The 16,574-nt window shown below is 40.1% G+C and overlaps 1 long non-coding RNA gene across 1 annotated transcript in view; it reads right to left on the bottom strand.

Moving 5' to 3' along the window:
* Window positions 1-11,994: 11,994 nt before the first annotated feature.
* Window positions 11,995-16,574, bottom strand: part of LOC131918518 (uncharacterized) — a 40,855-nt gene continuing 36,275 nt past the window's right edge. Inside the window, exon 4 of the long non-coding RNA XR_009381006.1 lies at window positions 11,995-12,860. This is a non-coding gene — a long non-coding RNA (uncharacterized LOC131918518). The remainder of the gene's footprint in view (window positions 12,861-16,574) is intronic.

Here is a 16,574-nt window from a genome sequence, read left to right as displayed (position 1 = left end):
TTCATGTTGAATGGGGTCATAGTACACATCATTTGAAGTGGCCATCACACAAATCAATATCTACAAAGAACTCCACACACTACTAGTGGTTGATAAATTAAACACATTGATGTTGAAATGGTTTCCCAAGAACTAACAGTGTGTCAATAAGCCAGGAGAATACAATTAATTTTATTACTTTCCTAGACTATTTAACTTGATATCATGCAAACCTCCAAGACAATTGAATTCAGTTGGAATAATTTTAGTAGACAAAGTGGTACCATCCTTGTGACCCCTTTGCTAAATCATCTTTCTCACTTTGAGTTCCAGGGACTGTGGTACTGTATTCCCCCAAATATTGTGCATGCTAATAAACGTATCTGGGGTCAGAGACAGAACAGCCACAACATTAAACATAAAGGATAGGCAGTGGTAGCACACGCCTTTAATCCTAGCATTCCCAAGGCAGAAATCCAAGTGTTCAAGGATACAGCCAGGCATGGTGACTCATCACGCCTTTAATCCCAGAAAGCAAGCCTTTAATCTCAGGGAGTGGTGGTAGAAAGCAGAAAGGTATATAAGGCATGAGGACCATAAACTAGAAGCATTTGACCTGGTTAAGCATTGGCCTGGTTAGGCATTTGGCTGGTTAAGTTTTCAGGCTTCTAGCAGCAGTTCAGCTGAAACCCATTCTGGATAAGGACTGAGAGGCCTCCAGTCTGATAAAATAAGACCAGCTGAGGATCTGGCGAGGTGAGCTAGCTGTGGCTTGTTCTGGTTCTCTGATCTTTCAGTTCACCCCATTACCTGGCTCAGGTTTGATTTTACTAATAAGAGCTTTTAAGATTCATGCTACAAGGGACACTGCTACAGAAAGGAAGAGTTGAGGTATGGGAGTTGAGGTATGGGGTTCAATTCACAAACACAATAGTTCCTCTGTCCAGCCCACACATTAGCACTCTCTGGACATATGCACATCATATTCTTAATAGGTGTGCATTTTTCTTTGCACACAACAACAGCCAAGCTAAGTAATGAAATCGCAGACCTGCAAAAGCCTCTTTCACAAACAAAGCTGCTAGACATAGAGGTAACAAATATGTCCATATTTCCAGACACATTTAGAGAGCGTCCCATGCCTTTACTTGTACACATGAATGATGATGATGTAGACAAATGAGAATATGAAATGAGAGGTAAAAATGAAGTGCTAGAAGCTAGACACAAGAATCACCACCCCTGCGGATATTTCATCACAAATGTTGCAGTTGTCATGAAGAAGTGCAAATGGAGACATGGTGGTTCTGCACTGTGGCTGTGGTTGCAATACAGAATAAAGCTGGATGGAAGGAAACGAGCCCAGTTTAAAGAGCACACAAAATTCTATTTATGTTTGTGTATGTGCGTGTGTGTGTGTGTGTGTGTGTGTGTGTGTGTGTGTGTGTGTGTAGGTATACACACTGAAGTCAAAGGGTCAAAGGGTGATGTCTGGTAGCTTTTGTCATGGTCCACCTTATATTTGTTGGACAGGCTCTTATGGTGATATTTTATTTGTGCTGAATTGTGATTTTATTTGTATGTTAATAAATAAAGTTGCCTGGGGATCAGAGCTAAGAGCAAGCCATTTAGCAGAAGTCTAGCAGTGGTGGCACACACCCTTAATCTGATCACATGGCAGGCAGAGTCTCTGTGTGGTCAAGGACACAGTCAAGTGGTGACCCGAACCTTTAATCTCAGTACTAACCATAGAGACCTGGAGGTCTGTATAGAAAGGCAGTGGTGAGGAAGTCATGAGGTTGGATTTAGAACCAATGAGAAGGCAGAACAGAAAGTCAATAAAAAGACAGACACACAGGAAGAAGGTCTCGTTCTCAGGGGAAGGATGGCAGCGACCGGTAAGCTAAAGGCTCTTCACTAGTGCTCTGACCTCTTGGGCTTTTAACTCTGTATTTGGCTTTGTGTTTCTTCTTTTTTTTTTCTTTTTTTTTTTTTTTTTTTTTTTTGGTTTTTCGAGACAGGGTTTCTCTGTGTAGCTTTGTGCCTCTCCTGGAACTCACTTGGTAGCCCAGGCTGGGCGGTGGTGGCGCACGCCTTTAATCCCAGCACTCGGGAGGCAGAGCCAGGCGGATCTCTGTGAGTTCGAGGCTTTGTGTTTCTTATTTAATAAGACCGTTTAGAATTACATCTACAGGCTCTCTTCCCTGAAGCTGGAGATTTCCTACCAGCAAGTCCCTGATGCTCTCTCATCTGCACCCCCTCAGCTCTGAGATTATGGATGTATGCTACTGCACATGACTTTCATGTGAGTGTCAAGGATCCAAACTTTGGTCCTCATAATGATGTAGGATTGTAAGAATTAATATAGGGAAATGAATATAGGGCATTGTGTTTATGAGCTGGTGGAGGTAGTAGGAACTGAATCTGTACCTTTCCACACAATGCTTGAAGTAGTAGTATCATGCAGTCTTATGAACGAAGGCATGACTTTTTCTGAATTCATCCTTCTATTCTGCAGTAAGGTTGTGCTCAGTCCTTAGGAATGCATTAATTGCGTTAATGAGCCAGGCACCAAGTCTTGCCTTCAGACTCCTCACAACAACAGTAGAGAGTTGGTTGAGACAGCCCTCAGATCCTTCTACTCTGATTTTTTCCACATGCACTAGGGACATATGGGGCCAGGATAGGATTTGTACATTTATCCTGCTCCTCTTCAAAGCAGCTCCGACTGAAGGGTGTCAATACTGACATTTCTCAGTCCCCAAGAACTGCTCCAGAAGTCATTTTCCTCTTTATTTCAGACCATGGATGCTTCTGGCATTTCAGCTTTTCTTGTTGCACAGAATCTTCAGCTGTGAGGCGTCACAGTGAAGGCACCGATGAAGCCATTGCTCATTAACAAATCACAGACCTGGCAAACACTGCTGTGCACTCCCAGTGCCATGTTTGGATAGTCTTTATTAGCCAGATGCAAAATTAACCCACTGAAATCAGCTAATTCTGAGATGACTCTTCTTCCACTTAGCTGGCCATAATTATTCCCTGCTTCAAGAGTACTACATTCACAGAATGTGAATCTTTTCCTTGGATTTCCTGTACTGGTAGCCATGTCATGTTATATAAAGCACAAAATTGATATGATCTAGATTTAAAGCACTAATTAGCATCCTCCAAATTCTGACTCTCTCTCTCTCTCCTTTTGTTTGTCTGGAAAGAACCAAAGGTTTCTTTGGTGTTTACAAAATGGTATTCAGTTTCTCAATTATAATCCAAATAAGTTGTTCTCATGAACAACCCGATATAGCTAAAAACCTGATGATTAATCACATCCAACATGACTTCACAGATAGATGAAGGATGAGTAAAAGTTTACTCCTAACAGCTAGAAACTGTGGCACCCACTCCTAGATTCTTCTCATCTTGCTGTGAAGATCTACCTTCCTTTCTTCTACCTATCCAGTAATCAAACAGTAAAACTGTAGTATCTTAGTGCATTACATTGAGCTGCTGTGGCAGAGTATCTTAGGCTGGGGGAGGGGGGATTACAACAAAATACATTGATTTCTCATAGTTCTAAAGGCTGGAAAGTCAAGACCAAAGAGTCATCAGATTGGAGGAACTGGTAAGGGCCAACTCCCCACTTCAAAGATGGCCTCCTTCTTGTTCAGATGTCCTCATAGGATGAACAAACAGGACTTTCCCTAGATTCTCTTTTATACTCCCATTCAAGGGGGCTTTGCTCCCCAATGTTCCCACCTTCTAAAACCATCACTCATGTTGAGTGTTTCAATTTCAACATGGATTTCCTTTTGTGAGGTCAAGTGTTGAGGATCGCACCTTAAATGTGCTAGGCTAGTGCTCTAACATTGAATAGTGTCTGAGAATCTCAACACAGGAGCAAGGCTGTGTGGTCTTGAGAACAAAGCAAGGATATGAGTCTGAGTAAAGAGAGGGCAGGGAGAAGGCTGGAAGACTGGAGAAGAGAAAGCATGGAGGTGGAATGGAAGGAAGAATTAGCAGTTATTAAAAACATCACCCCCTCATTTGAATTGCACATGCATGGCATTTTCCAAACTACACATTTGAATTTTGAATATAGATGAAGGAATTTACCAGAACAAGTTTGCCAAAGCTATGAAGCTATAAGCTGGAATACAAAATCTAGCCTGACTGTTGCCAGAGCTCTGAGTTCCTAATACCTACATTACTAAGCCCTCAGGTCCCTGGGTCTTAAAGAGGCCCTTCTTTTCTTTAAGGATGGAAAGGAATGTTGAAAGGTAACAGAGAGCTATGCTTAACCAAGACCCTTTGACTCGGGAGAGCCGAGGAATAGGAAAGCTGAGAACTGACTTGAAGCAGTTATCTGTGGTTGCTTCCATTCCTCTGCAAGTTGTCCTGATGGGTAACTACAGAAGGGAAGAAAATGGGATTCAGGATAGCTCTGTGTAGAACAGAGATTTGGATTGACCACTTAGGAACTGACATGTTTTTAATGTTGGGAACAAAGGGGTACAGAATTCTCAAGCACTGGGAATTCTTGATTCAACAAATCACTCTCAATCATGTGGCACTTAGAATTATTTGGTAAATATAGATAACTTCATTTGTGGTCCAATTAACACTGCTTGTTAATGAACTTCAAAGAGGTACTACTATTCAAAGATCCTTCTTAGGTAGAGAACTGTACTTCTCTATCTTTTCCTATGTCTGAATCTCCCCTTGCCCTCCCCCCACATACATACCCTTTACATCCCCTTATCTTTCTATTCTCTCTCTCAATAACTTCAAATCTAAAGATGCATTATGTCTGTGTGTTTACTTGGTTTAAGTGTATGTGGTTCTTTAAAAAAGATCTCACTATATACCACAGGCTGGCCTGGAACTCATAATCTTCCTCCTTGGTTTCCTCAATGTAAGGGTCACAGGTGTGCATTACCATGTCTGGCTTTACAGTTGTGTTTTGTTTGTTGTGAATCACTGTGGTTACAGAATTAAATGATGCAAATGTAGACTTTAAGGAACTCTTCCTCTGATGCAGATCTCTGTTTTGTTTTGGTTTTTTTTTTAAAGAATTGATCAGAATATGCACTGGACCTCACTCTCAGTCACTTCATCATCTAAGGCATTAATAAACATTATGACATCACTGAGTAAGTTAGTACAGAAACAACCTCCCTGAGCAGGTACATCAGAAACTACAATTAGCTGCACAATCACTAGGATTCTGATGCATTTGGAAGAGAAATCATGACCCTTGTGAGTTTAGTAATAGTGAACTTATAATAAGTAGATGGAATGTATTTTTTTTAACCAGTTACTGAACTACCACAAAGGGAGTCCAGTTCTATCTTCTACTTTGAACTATTGATAAATACTCCTGAAAATGTTGCCATTTGCATAGAATTCTTGGCCTAGACCTGGAATAAGTACTTTGCCATACTTTCACTCTTAGACAAAGACTCAAGACCATTATACACAAACTTCTTGGGTATTATTGTCCATGTTATCCAATAATACCTTGTTATGATGCAAATTTCAATTCAGTATACCTGGATGGGTCCCAGGTTCTACATTTCTAGAGCATTCTCAGAGGTTGCTGCTTCAGCCGCTGTCTCCTGACACGTCTTTTGATAAGCAAGATTCTCAAAGATGGCTGAAGTATGCTATAGAAGTCATCCTTGGAACATTCTTGTGAATTTTTAAACACATGTTTCTTCATGATGGCCTCATCCCAACATTTGAAACAGATGCTAGGATACTTTGATGACTGGCTAAATTTTATAATGTCCTATATTGTACCAACCAATCCAAATTTAAGGAAGAGGTCAATCTATAGTAATAATAATCAGTTACCATAACCGCATGTTTCTTACTGCATTTTCTGGAGTCCTCCGGCAGAATTGGACTGCTAATGTTTATTTTTTTAATGATTAATACAGTAGTTCTTTGTCTCAAGTAGATAAGAACATACCAAAAAGCTAGAAATCTGAAAAAACATTTCATTTTAATATCAATGTTTCAAGATATGTTTAATTAAAATAAACAGAAAAGTCTTTTCTCTGAATCCACAGTCTGTTAAGCACATGGCGCCGTTTCTCACTGTAATCACAATAAAACACAACCCATATTCCCTGTAGAATTTATGAATCTATCCAAATAATTTCAGTCATTCTCTATACTCAATTATTGTATTAGTACACACACACACACACACACACACACACACACACACACACAAATGCACTCATGCATACACACAGTCATGTTCATATACATAATCAAGCACACATACCCAAGCACACATGAGATATATGTTATGTAAGGATTTCAACATCAATACTTTTTAATGTCAGATTCATGTTTTAGACATTTGAGTTTTTAGACTTTTCCATAGTACCCTGATAATTAGGCTTTGATGATCCACAAGTTAGGGTCTTCCAGGAACTGCCCATTTAACTCTAATATGATCCCAGTACACTGAGAGAAAGCTGTTCGGACGAGAATGTGCTGAAAGGATGGAGGTGGCTTCCATGCAGGGCATATTTCAGCTTTTTTTTCCAAATAACATTCTTGTGGAGATTAGAGGATAATCTGGCAGCCAGACTCAGCCAATTAAAACAGTAATTGAAATGGTCGAAAATGTTTCTCTTGGCAAAATTTTGTTAGTTTCTTCATTTGGGTTCCCTTGAGTCACAAAAACTGAGGTCAGACACAAGACTCCTAATTTATTTTGTTGGTTATCTTTTCTCATCAAACAGAGAAGCGCTGCTGAAATTAGCTGAAAGCTGTGGTATGAGGTGGTATGAAGGCAGGCATGAGAAAACACAAAACGATTCTCGAGCCAACACAAGTACGCCTGGTATGAGCCCAGAATGCGTGAGAGCGTCTGTGTTGAGTGGTTGAGGACCAAATGAAGAAGGAGATGTTGAAAATAAATAAATAAATAAATAAATAAATAAATAAATAAATAAATAAATAAATAAATAAAGACATAGAAGACATAGCCTTAATTTTTCACATTATATGCTTGTACACACACATACACACACATATATGTACATGTGTCCTTGCAAGCTCTAGTCTATGTGAGACTATACATGTACACATGCAAGTAGAGGGCTGAGGTTGCTTTTGAGTGTCTTCCTTGATCTCTCTCCACTTAATTTGCTGAGGCACAGTCTCCCACTGAATCCAGAGTTCACCTTTTCTGTACTCTAGGTAGTTGGCCAGCTCTAAAGATTCCCACACACTAGGATAACCTACAGTTACAAGGCCTGCATGGCTTTTCATGAGTTCTAGGGATACAAACTGTGTTCCTCAAGATTTTGCAGCAAGCACCAGCCCATATTCTTATAAAAAATAAGTTTAACTTCCCTCAGAATAATAGGTACTTGAAAGAAGAGACATACTTTTAAAATATCTAACATAAACTACTAAAAAGGCTAATGTATGTATCATAATTTTCTTCCCCTGAAACAAATTGTGTGATAGTGAATAAGTGTTTAATAATTACCTGTACCATAAGGGGGATCCAAGCTTCGGCAAAGCTTCGGCATTTGCCAGTTTCTTTGGTGTCAACATTTCCATCGTGGCTAATTTTAATCCATCACCTGATGTTGTTGATGGATACAATTAGTTTTCAAATCATTGTGAGCTGCTTCAGTATGTGAATAAGTCAAGTCATAATTTCACAGAGAAAGAAGGAGAAAGAGGGAAATAGTCCAGGTTGATATCAAGTAAAAAATATTCATAGCAAATTCTGCAGAGATGAGCATATCAGAAATTAATTAATTAAAGTTTTACTGAGATGGATGACAATACTTCAGAAAGCCCCAATCATATAATGAGTTTAAAAAAGAATACACTCTCCTATGTCAATCTATGCCTCTTTCCTTCAGAACCTTATTTCAAAGCTCCACTTCTCCAGGAGTATCATCTTAAAAAATATGAGATGAGTTGTAGTATGCATTTAGCATCCCCCTTGAAATTGAGACAATTTCAAGATATCATATATTCCTAAGTGTAACTCCATGAGTTAGACTCACTTAGGACCTTCCAGCACCAAAGTGTTTATTTCTCTCACCCTAGACTAAGTAAATTAGAAGGTTTGGGATGGAGTCTTGCGTTGATGATTTTGAAAAGCTCCTCAAGTGTGTGATCTGCAACCAGTGTCAAGAACAAAACTTTTTTATTATTTGTTTATACTTCCACTGAAAGCACTCTGAAAGGTGGCTATGCTTTCATCCTATTAAATTACAAACCATGTGGCAGGGCCATACGTATGATTTTTTTCCTTCCTTTACTTCTTTGCCATACCCATACTTTTGGCAAGAGTAGTCAATAAATAAACATTTTCCCCATTATTTTAAGTGTGCTAGAAATAGGATGCGTTTTCCAGAGAGTATAAATTGTTTTCACATTTTCCTATTTTTTTTTACCTGAAGGTTTCAAACCAAGTTCAGACATCCCTAAGATGGATCAAAAGCACCAGTAGCATGTGCTAAAGGGTGGCAGAGTTTAATTGTTCCAGGAAAAAAAATGCATGCAGAACAAATCACCCCTCGCTTAGCGTGGGAGCTTATGTTCTAGGTACCTTCTTGTTGCTGTGATAAAAAATAGTGTGATCAAAAGCGACTGAGAGGAGAGAGGAGTTTATTTTGCCTCGTGGTTCTGGAGGGATAGAGTTTGTAACACTGGTGAAACCATGGCAACAAGAGCAGGAAGCAGAGAGGTCACATGTGTGCATACACAGAAAACAGAGGATGAGAACAGGAAGTGGGGTGAGGCTATAAACCCTTAAAGCCTGACTCCATTGACCCACTTCTTCAAGCAAGGCTCTACCTCTCAAAGGTTTGAAAACCTCCCCAAACAGTGATACTAACTGGGGACCCACTGCCCAAATACATGAGTCTATGGAAGACATTTCTCATTCACACCACAACACTAACTGCAAGTCTGATTTAATTAATTATTAATTCATGAGACTTATCTCCACTATGGTGATACGAATACTATTATGCACAGGAGAGAAAATAAGATATGCATGCATATAAATAATGTAAAACTGTGTAGTAGTATGGGCAAGGTTTAAACTTTTCCCTGGAAGAACACACTGTATAATGGTATATCATAAAATTTAGTATGGTTAATTTACTTGCACAATTCTTCCTCCAAGAAAATTTCAAGACATTAAAAAGTGATCCAGGCATACTTTCCAAATACACAACCATCATCGTTAATAGCTGCATTGATCAACCTTCTATCTCCAAATCTTGGAAAACCACGTTTGGTGTGCAGAAATCCATGCCACCCTCAGGCCATGCAATGGAGCCAAGAATATCAGAAGCACAACAAATAACAGCTGAGGCTGCTTGCATGTGTGGTACCATTTAGGCTAATACCCAGGATATAATATCGGTTGTTCAAAGGGTGCAGCTGCACCAGCTGGCTGACTGTTGAAGGCAGCAAAGACGCAGAAGGCAGAAACTGGCAGCATTCCTTACCTTCCTCCACACCCACGCAAGTTCTGGAAAGCACTTCTCTAGGTCATGTTCACCGGGAGCCATAGCCAGCATTTGGGTAAAATTTATGGAGCATGGTCAACTGAAGAGAAGGAAGCTTCCATCCCTTGGCATGTCACTGTGAGGTCTACAGAGAGTGATGGTTAATCTTCACTGCCAGCTTGAACAGATTTAGAATAATTTAGGAGACACAGCCGTAGTCAGTCTTTCTTGTCAGACTTCCTTTGGACCACCAACCCCTAACAAAGATGTCTTATTAACTGGGAATGCTTGGCCTTAGCTTAGGCTTATTCAGAACTAGCTCTTATAACTTAAATTAACCCATTTATATCAACCTATGTTCTGCCACATGGCTTGTTACCTCTCCTCCAGACTGTACATCCAACTCCTCCAGGTCTTGCTGGCTTAATTCCAAGTACCTCAGATTCTTCTCTCTCCCTGGCAGTCCTGCCTCTCTCTCTCCCTGGCAGTCCTGTCTATTCTCTCCTGCCTAGCTATTGTCCATTCAGCTCTTTATTAAACCAATCAGAAGGTGCCTTAGGCAGAGACACATCTTCATAGTGTACAAAAATATTACGCACATCACACAACCGAGTACACCTCTGAGGGCTTTAACTGGGGAGAGAAGAGCCACCCTGAATGTGGGCACAACCACCCCCATGGGCTGGGGTGCTGGAGTAAATAAAAAGAAGAAGGTAAGCTGAGCATCAACAGTCGTCTTTCTCCACATCCTGAATGGATACCATGTGACCAGCTGCCCCACCATCTCATTTCTATGCCTTCTCCCTTGTCCTGTATCCCTTCTTACACCCTTATCACAAACAAATTCTCTTTCTTTACACTTCTCTCCTCAGATATCTTGTCACAGCAATGAGAAAGGGAAGCAGTACAACAGATCCAACAGATACAGGGTGTATTCATCATTGCTATAGCACAAGTAGCCGCTGCAGTGAAACTTAGGATCTCAAACAGCAACCACTTATTTTTTTCTTGTGTTGGAACAAGGAGTTTGGACTCAGTAGGGAGGGCTTCCTTCTCATTGCAAATCTGCAAGTTAATCACAGCAGCTCTAGCTTAGACACATTCATCTGATGGCTTGGGAAAAGAGGCCTGGGACAACTTGAAAGGGCCCTCCCCACAGCAGTAGCAGGGGGACACAGGTACAGGTGAAACTGGACACAGCTTAAGGTTTTGAGGCTTCATTCCTTCTAGTGTATTATTGTCCAAACCAAATTGCAAGGCCCAGTACAAATCCCATCAGGAAAGAAACATATTATTTATACAGAGGTGTCAAAGTACAGGGGTAGAGAAAAAGAAATTCAGCATATCAGTCAGTCACACAAACAAACCCATTATTCCAGAAAAGACTAATGGTGTCACGCTGATGCTGACATCATTAACAATAGTAGCTCTTGTTATGTATTTATAATGGCTTAGGCATTGTTCTAAGGAAGAGAGAGTGAAGAAAAGAGAAAGAAGAGAAATGAGAGGGACGAGAATACTTTGTTTTCCCAATTGCCTTATGAGACTAATACCATTACATATTCCATTTATAGATGAAGAAAAGATAGAGATTTATAAGCAAATAATGCATGAGTATTAATTTAAAAGAACAACTATGGCTAACTTTTGAACAGTTATATAGATACAATATGTGCATTGGGCTTCAAAATGTTAAAGGTGTCTGCCATGATATCTTCAGTTTTGATAGTCATCACAGACAATCTAGATCATTGAATCATGCTCAACAACATGAGCTCCTCACTAGGATTTACCTCAAGAATGAGCACACGAGTAGAACTCAGTAGAAGGCACCAATCAAATAAACTAACTTAAACCTTTATGTGAAAACTTCAAAAATTGTGACGGGTTTTAAAAAATATCACACTGGCACCGTGATACATCATTTAATGTTCTCCTCTTCCTCTTGTGTCTTGTAGATTTGAGGCTTAGAGAATTTTGCAGATAACTTCTATGGCATGATAATCGAAGTCCTTTTCCATTTGTATTTCAGAGTACACTAAAGCTGTATAGGCTCTTCTTGCTGTACTGCAGAGAAGGTGGGCCACCTGAAAACTTCCCCTGAAGCAGACACAGGGTTCACAGCAGCCTGGGGCAATCTCCAGCAGATGCCATGGCCTGTCCTCCAGTGTTGCTGAGGTCATGAACACAACAAGGTGCTTTCCTGGGATACCAACAATTCCATGAGCTCCTTGAAGGTCAAAATGGCTTTCTATGACCCATAATTCTCCAAGAGACTGTTCCCATGCCTGATTTCTTGTTTGCAACTGCTTCTATTTGAAGTAGTACTGCCCTTGTCTAGATAATGTAACTCATATCAGACAATCAGTGTTGAAAATTTATAAACAGAGATAATTTTCAATAATTATAGTAAATCTTCCAAGGGGAATATTTATGTTACTATATCTTTAGATGTTAAACATCTTTGAGAAGAAAACTGACATCTTAGTAAGTTAGATTTTAAGGTGCCTTTAATAGATTATAATATTTGGCCAAGTAAATAAATTGTCAGTTAGTTTAAGAAAATGTATACTTTACTTTTTAACAATGAAAACCACTCATTTTTTAAACAACCATTTTATTGAGGAATAATTTACATTAAAACAGCTATGCAAGGCATGGTGGCACATGTCTTTTATACCAGCATATAATAAGTGGAGGCAGGAAGACCAGAAGTTCGTTCTTGGCTACATAATGAGTTAGAGGCTAGCCCAAGCTGCAGAAGACCTACTGTCGAAACAAGAACAAAGGCAGCCTCACATATTTAATGTAAACAACGTAAGTTAGCAATACTTATGCATCTATGAAACCATTGCCACAACATACGGCATAAGCCTATCTCTTGCAGAGACTTCATCCACCTATGATGATGATCAGGATTACTATGTAAGGGACATTTAACACAAGAGCTATTCTTGTAACAGATTTTTACACACACAATTCAGTATTATTAAGTCTATGCTTAAAGAGTGACTATTGCAAATGTATTTTCCACCTTGACCAACCCCTCCTTTAGCCTCCTAGCTCCTGTCAACTCCCATTCTACTTTCTGCTACTGTGAGTTTGACTTTGTGGGGGAGGGCTTTCTACACAACTTAAGGAACGTAATGCTTACCTTTTTGTGCCTGACTTATGTCACTTAACACAAAGTCCTGTACATTCATTTCTGTTGTGGTCAATGCCAGGGTGTCCTTCTTTATAAAGCTATATCATTGTGTGCCACGTTTCCTTTATCCATTGGTCACTATTGAAAATAATGCTTTGCTGAATGGAGCTACAGATGACTCTGTGAGAGAATCCTGTTTTCCTTTGGATGTTGTCTTCATTACTTTTCTGTTGCTATGATAACAAAACAAAACAAAACAAAACAAAACACCCTGACAAAGCAGATTAAAGGAAAGGGGGCTTGTTTGGGTTTGCAGTTTGCTATGTGATTAATCTTTTCCTGGAGAGATGCAACAGACATGTCTACTAACCCCAAATAGGGAACCCACGACAGACCAAAGCACAGATAACAACAAAGCCCAATTTGGTGAACCAATGAGGCTTACTGGAAGTTATTTACAGGAATATTGATGAGGGATTACTTACAGGAGCAGAAATGAATCAAATACAACTGCATCACCAAAGACCACCCCAGCATGATTGACAGCTCACAAAAACTGGGAAACCTGGAACATACTACACAGCTGTAGGCAACTAAACAGGTTGGAAAGTGTCCTTTCCAGGTGCCCCAGTTGGTCTACACCTCTCCCAGGAAGTTCACATGGTTGCTACTTCCTCCAGGTCTGCTCTCAGAGCCTTCTTTGTAGCTTTTTCCTCTGAGGGTCTTCTTTGCAGCTCTGTTCCACTAGTCTTGGAGGGACTCTCAGCTTTTACTGCTTACTGTGGCAGGGAGGGGCTGAGTGAGTCTCATCAGCTTCAGGGACTTCCTGAGGCAGATTTGAGTGGCTTAGCTTCATGCTTAAGGAGCTTCTTTGCAGGCTGAAATGTTTCACTCTGGGAGGGAACTGTTACACAACACAGTTCCAGAGACTATGTAGTTCATCGTGGAGGACAAGATGTAGCAACAGGCAGGGAAAATCTGATATCAGGCATGAGGCTGGCCTGTCACAATGTATCTGCACTCAGGAAAATGAGTGAAAACAAAGTGAGGGTGCTCTCTAAAGTACCCCTCCCCCCATGACTCAGCTCCTCTAGTGAGGCTCCATCTCCTGAGGATTCCACAACCTTCTTAAACAGTGCCACCACCTGGGGGCCAAGCGTTCAAACACAGGAACTAGCAAGAGCACATTTCACATTCAACCACAATAGATATGTGCACAAGAGTCAGATTGCAAGATCATATAGCAGTTCTATGTCTTGTTTTCTGATGGACACCCAAACTGCTTTCTATAGCCCTTAAATGATTTTATATTGCCAAAGAAAGTTTACAAGAGTTTTTCTTCCTACACATCATACCAGTTCTTATTTTTTAATAGCGGCTACTCTAACCAAACACATTTTAGTTTTTATTTACATTTCTCCAGTCACAAGTGATGTTGGATATTTTTTCATATACCCATTGGCTATCTGTAGAAAACATATTTTTTAATATTTTACAATCTGTATTGAAGAAGGAGGTTTTTGAAAAAAAATGAGCAGTAACCATTAATAAGCTAATACGTTAGATGTGTTTGTCTCGATTTTTAAAATAATAATCCGTCATAGAAAACTTAAAAAGCAAAACAAAAATTCCTTCTCTTGTTTTTGTCAGCAATTATTCCAGGCAGTGCTTAGGTGTGAAGGAAAAGGAGTGAACAAGACAAACACACCCTTGTTCTTGAAGAGCTTAGCCCCAGACAACAAAGATGTTCTGTATACACACAACAACAACTTTAAAAGAAGAGATTTCACAAACGTGAAACAGACACGCAATTCTAAAATGTAACTTTGCAATTTAAATAGCTTGGCTGTGGCAGGTCCTGTTAAGAAAGTGGTGGGTAAATTCAAACTCAAAATGGACATGAAGTAAGATATATGTGCAGATAATACAGCAAGGTTTACCCAAGCATCAGAAATTGTTTTTGCAGAGGGAACTTACGTTAAAGATGTACCTGACATATTCCAAGAAAGAACAGGGGGTATTTGAGAAAAAAAGGAAAGAATGAAAATAAAGTTAACTGTATGGCAACCAGGAAGATGGGTATGTCCAGCTGTTTGGCTCTTCTGTCTTTATTGATTTATCTTACTAATTAATTAGCTGGGCACACAGGTAGGTAAGTAGGTGGCTAGTTTTAAGAATGTAATATGCACATACCATATGCACTTTCAAGTTCTGCATAGTTCACAGGGATATGCATGTTGGGTGAAAGACGGCTTTAAGGTACCCTGGCATGGTATCAATGCCCTCACCCCAAACGAAACAATGTCACCAGGTCTTCTATGTATCTTTCCAGAGACATTCCATGACTACTAATATGCTCTCCCAGGTGAGGTAATTCGGAAAAGCAAAGTGAGTCTTTGAGACCTGGACAAAGCTTGCTTTCATAGATTCAAGTTCATCCTTGTCCTGTAATTATAGGCACCCAAAGAGCAGCCTAAATCAGGCTAATCCCAGATGGGTGGAGTAGGACCTATCTTCTGATGTCACCAAGTCACCCCATGAAGAAGTTACCTGTGTGTGGTCACTAATTTTTTTTTCCTGAGAGCTATTTCTGTTCTCACATCCAGAGGACGATTCCACGGCTTTCTGTCATTCTCTCCCATGGATAAAGAGTGACTTCACCAAGTGCTTGAAAACAGGTGTAATATAGTGAAAACACAAACTCTGGGCAACGTCAACAAACAAACAGAATAATACTAAAGGGAAAAATAAGTGGAAATCTCTGTGCTTCACCAGTAGACACAGGAGGAAACAGCAGATTCTTTGTATGATGAAAGTGAACGCTGCAAGTTTGTCCTCTTGGTGCCACCAACCCGTTTGTAACACACTCTTCAGGCTTCCAGCTAAACAGATAAACCACAAGACCTTCTTGGGTTCTTTGATGTTACAGCCAGTCCTCTATTTTATTAAAGTCTGAACACTTAGAATCTGCTCTGTGAGATGTCCTGAATAATTTTCTAATAGAATCAGGACAGATGTGATACAGTTATAACTTCTCAATTTTATATTAAAAGAAGGGTGTTCTCTCCCCTCCCCCTTTGGAAAGACTCCTAGGACCATCGTTTTGTCATTACCCAACTTTCTCACTCTGGAAGATTTTGAAACTGCTAAGTCGTCATCACGAGCACCATCATCACCATCATCATCATCATCATCATCATCACCATCACCATCACCATCATCATCATCATCACCATCACCATCACCATCATCATCATCATCATCATCACCCCCAGCAGCAGCAGCAGCATTTCTAGCATGTAAGCATCACCCAAGTTTTAGTGCAAACACCTTGGCTAAGCCGCCCCCAAAGGCTAAGCTCTGCCACTGGTTTGAACACTCCAGCTGCAGAGATAAGCATGGGTAAAAAGTAGAGAAAGGAGATGTCAGTAAGTGCACTGGGATGATGAGCAAATGGAAGGGTCTAGCGACCCCATGCTCATCTTCATGGTGTTGATATGAACTTTAGATCATGTTTTCTTCTGGGATGCCTATAATCCCAGCACTTAGGAGGCTGAGGTAGGAAGAATGCCATGAATTTAAGCCTAGACAATGCAATGAGTCCCAGGCTCACTAGAGTTATAGAGCGAGAATAAAAATAAATTAGTAACTAAACAGAGAAAGGATTGCGGCAGGAGAAAAAGGTATGCATAATTAAGCATTCCTGGTCAGGGCATGTGTGTGGGTCTCTGTGACCACCAGGGCCAGCAGAGTAATGATCTGGCAAGAAGGAAATCTGGTTCAACACGACTCAGTAGCCAGTGTTGGCTCAAACTTCTAGAATCTGATACCAGGCAGTTTACTGTAAACATATTTAAGTACAGTACAATTTGGGGAAAAGTTTCCCAGTTTAATACAATCAATCCCCTATGCACAAGGAGGCATGATTACATGAGTATGTATGATTC

Source organism: Peromyscus eremicus, chromosome 8b (genome assembly GCF_949786415.1).
Source record: "Peromyscus eremicus chromosome 8b, PerEre_H2_v1, whole genome shotgun sequence".
In the NCBI taxonomy this organism is placed as follows: Eukaryota; Metazoa; Chordata; class Mammalia; order Rodentia; family Cricetidae; genus Peromyscus; species Peromyscus eremicus.
This window is presented reverse-complemented; position numbering and strand designations above follow the sequence as displayed.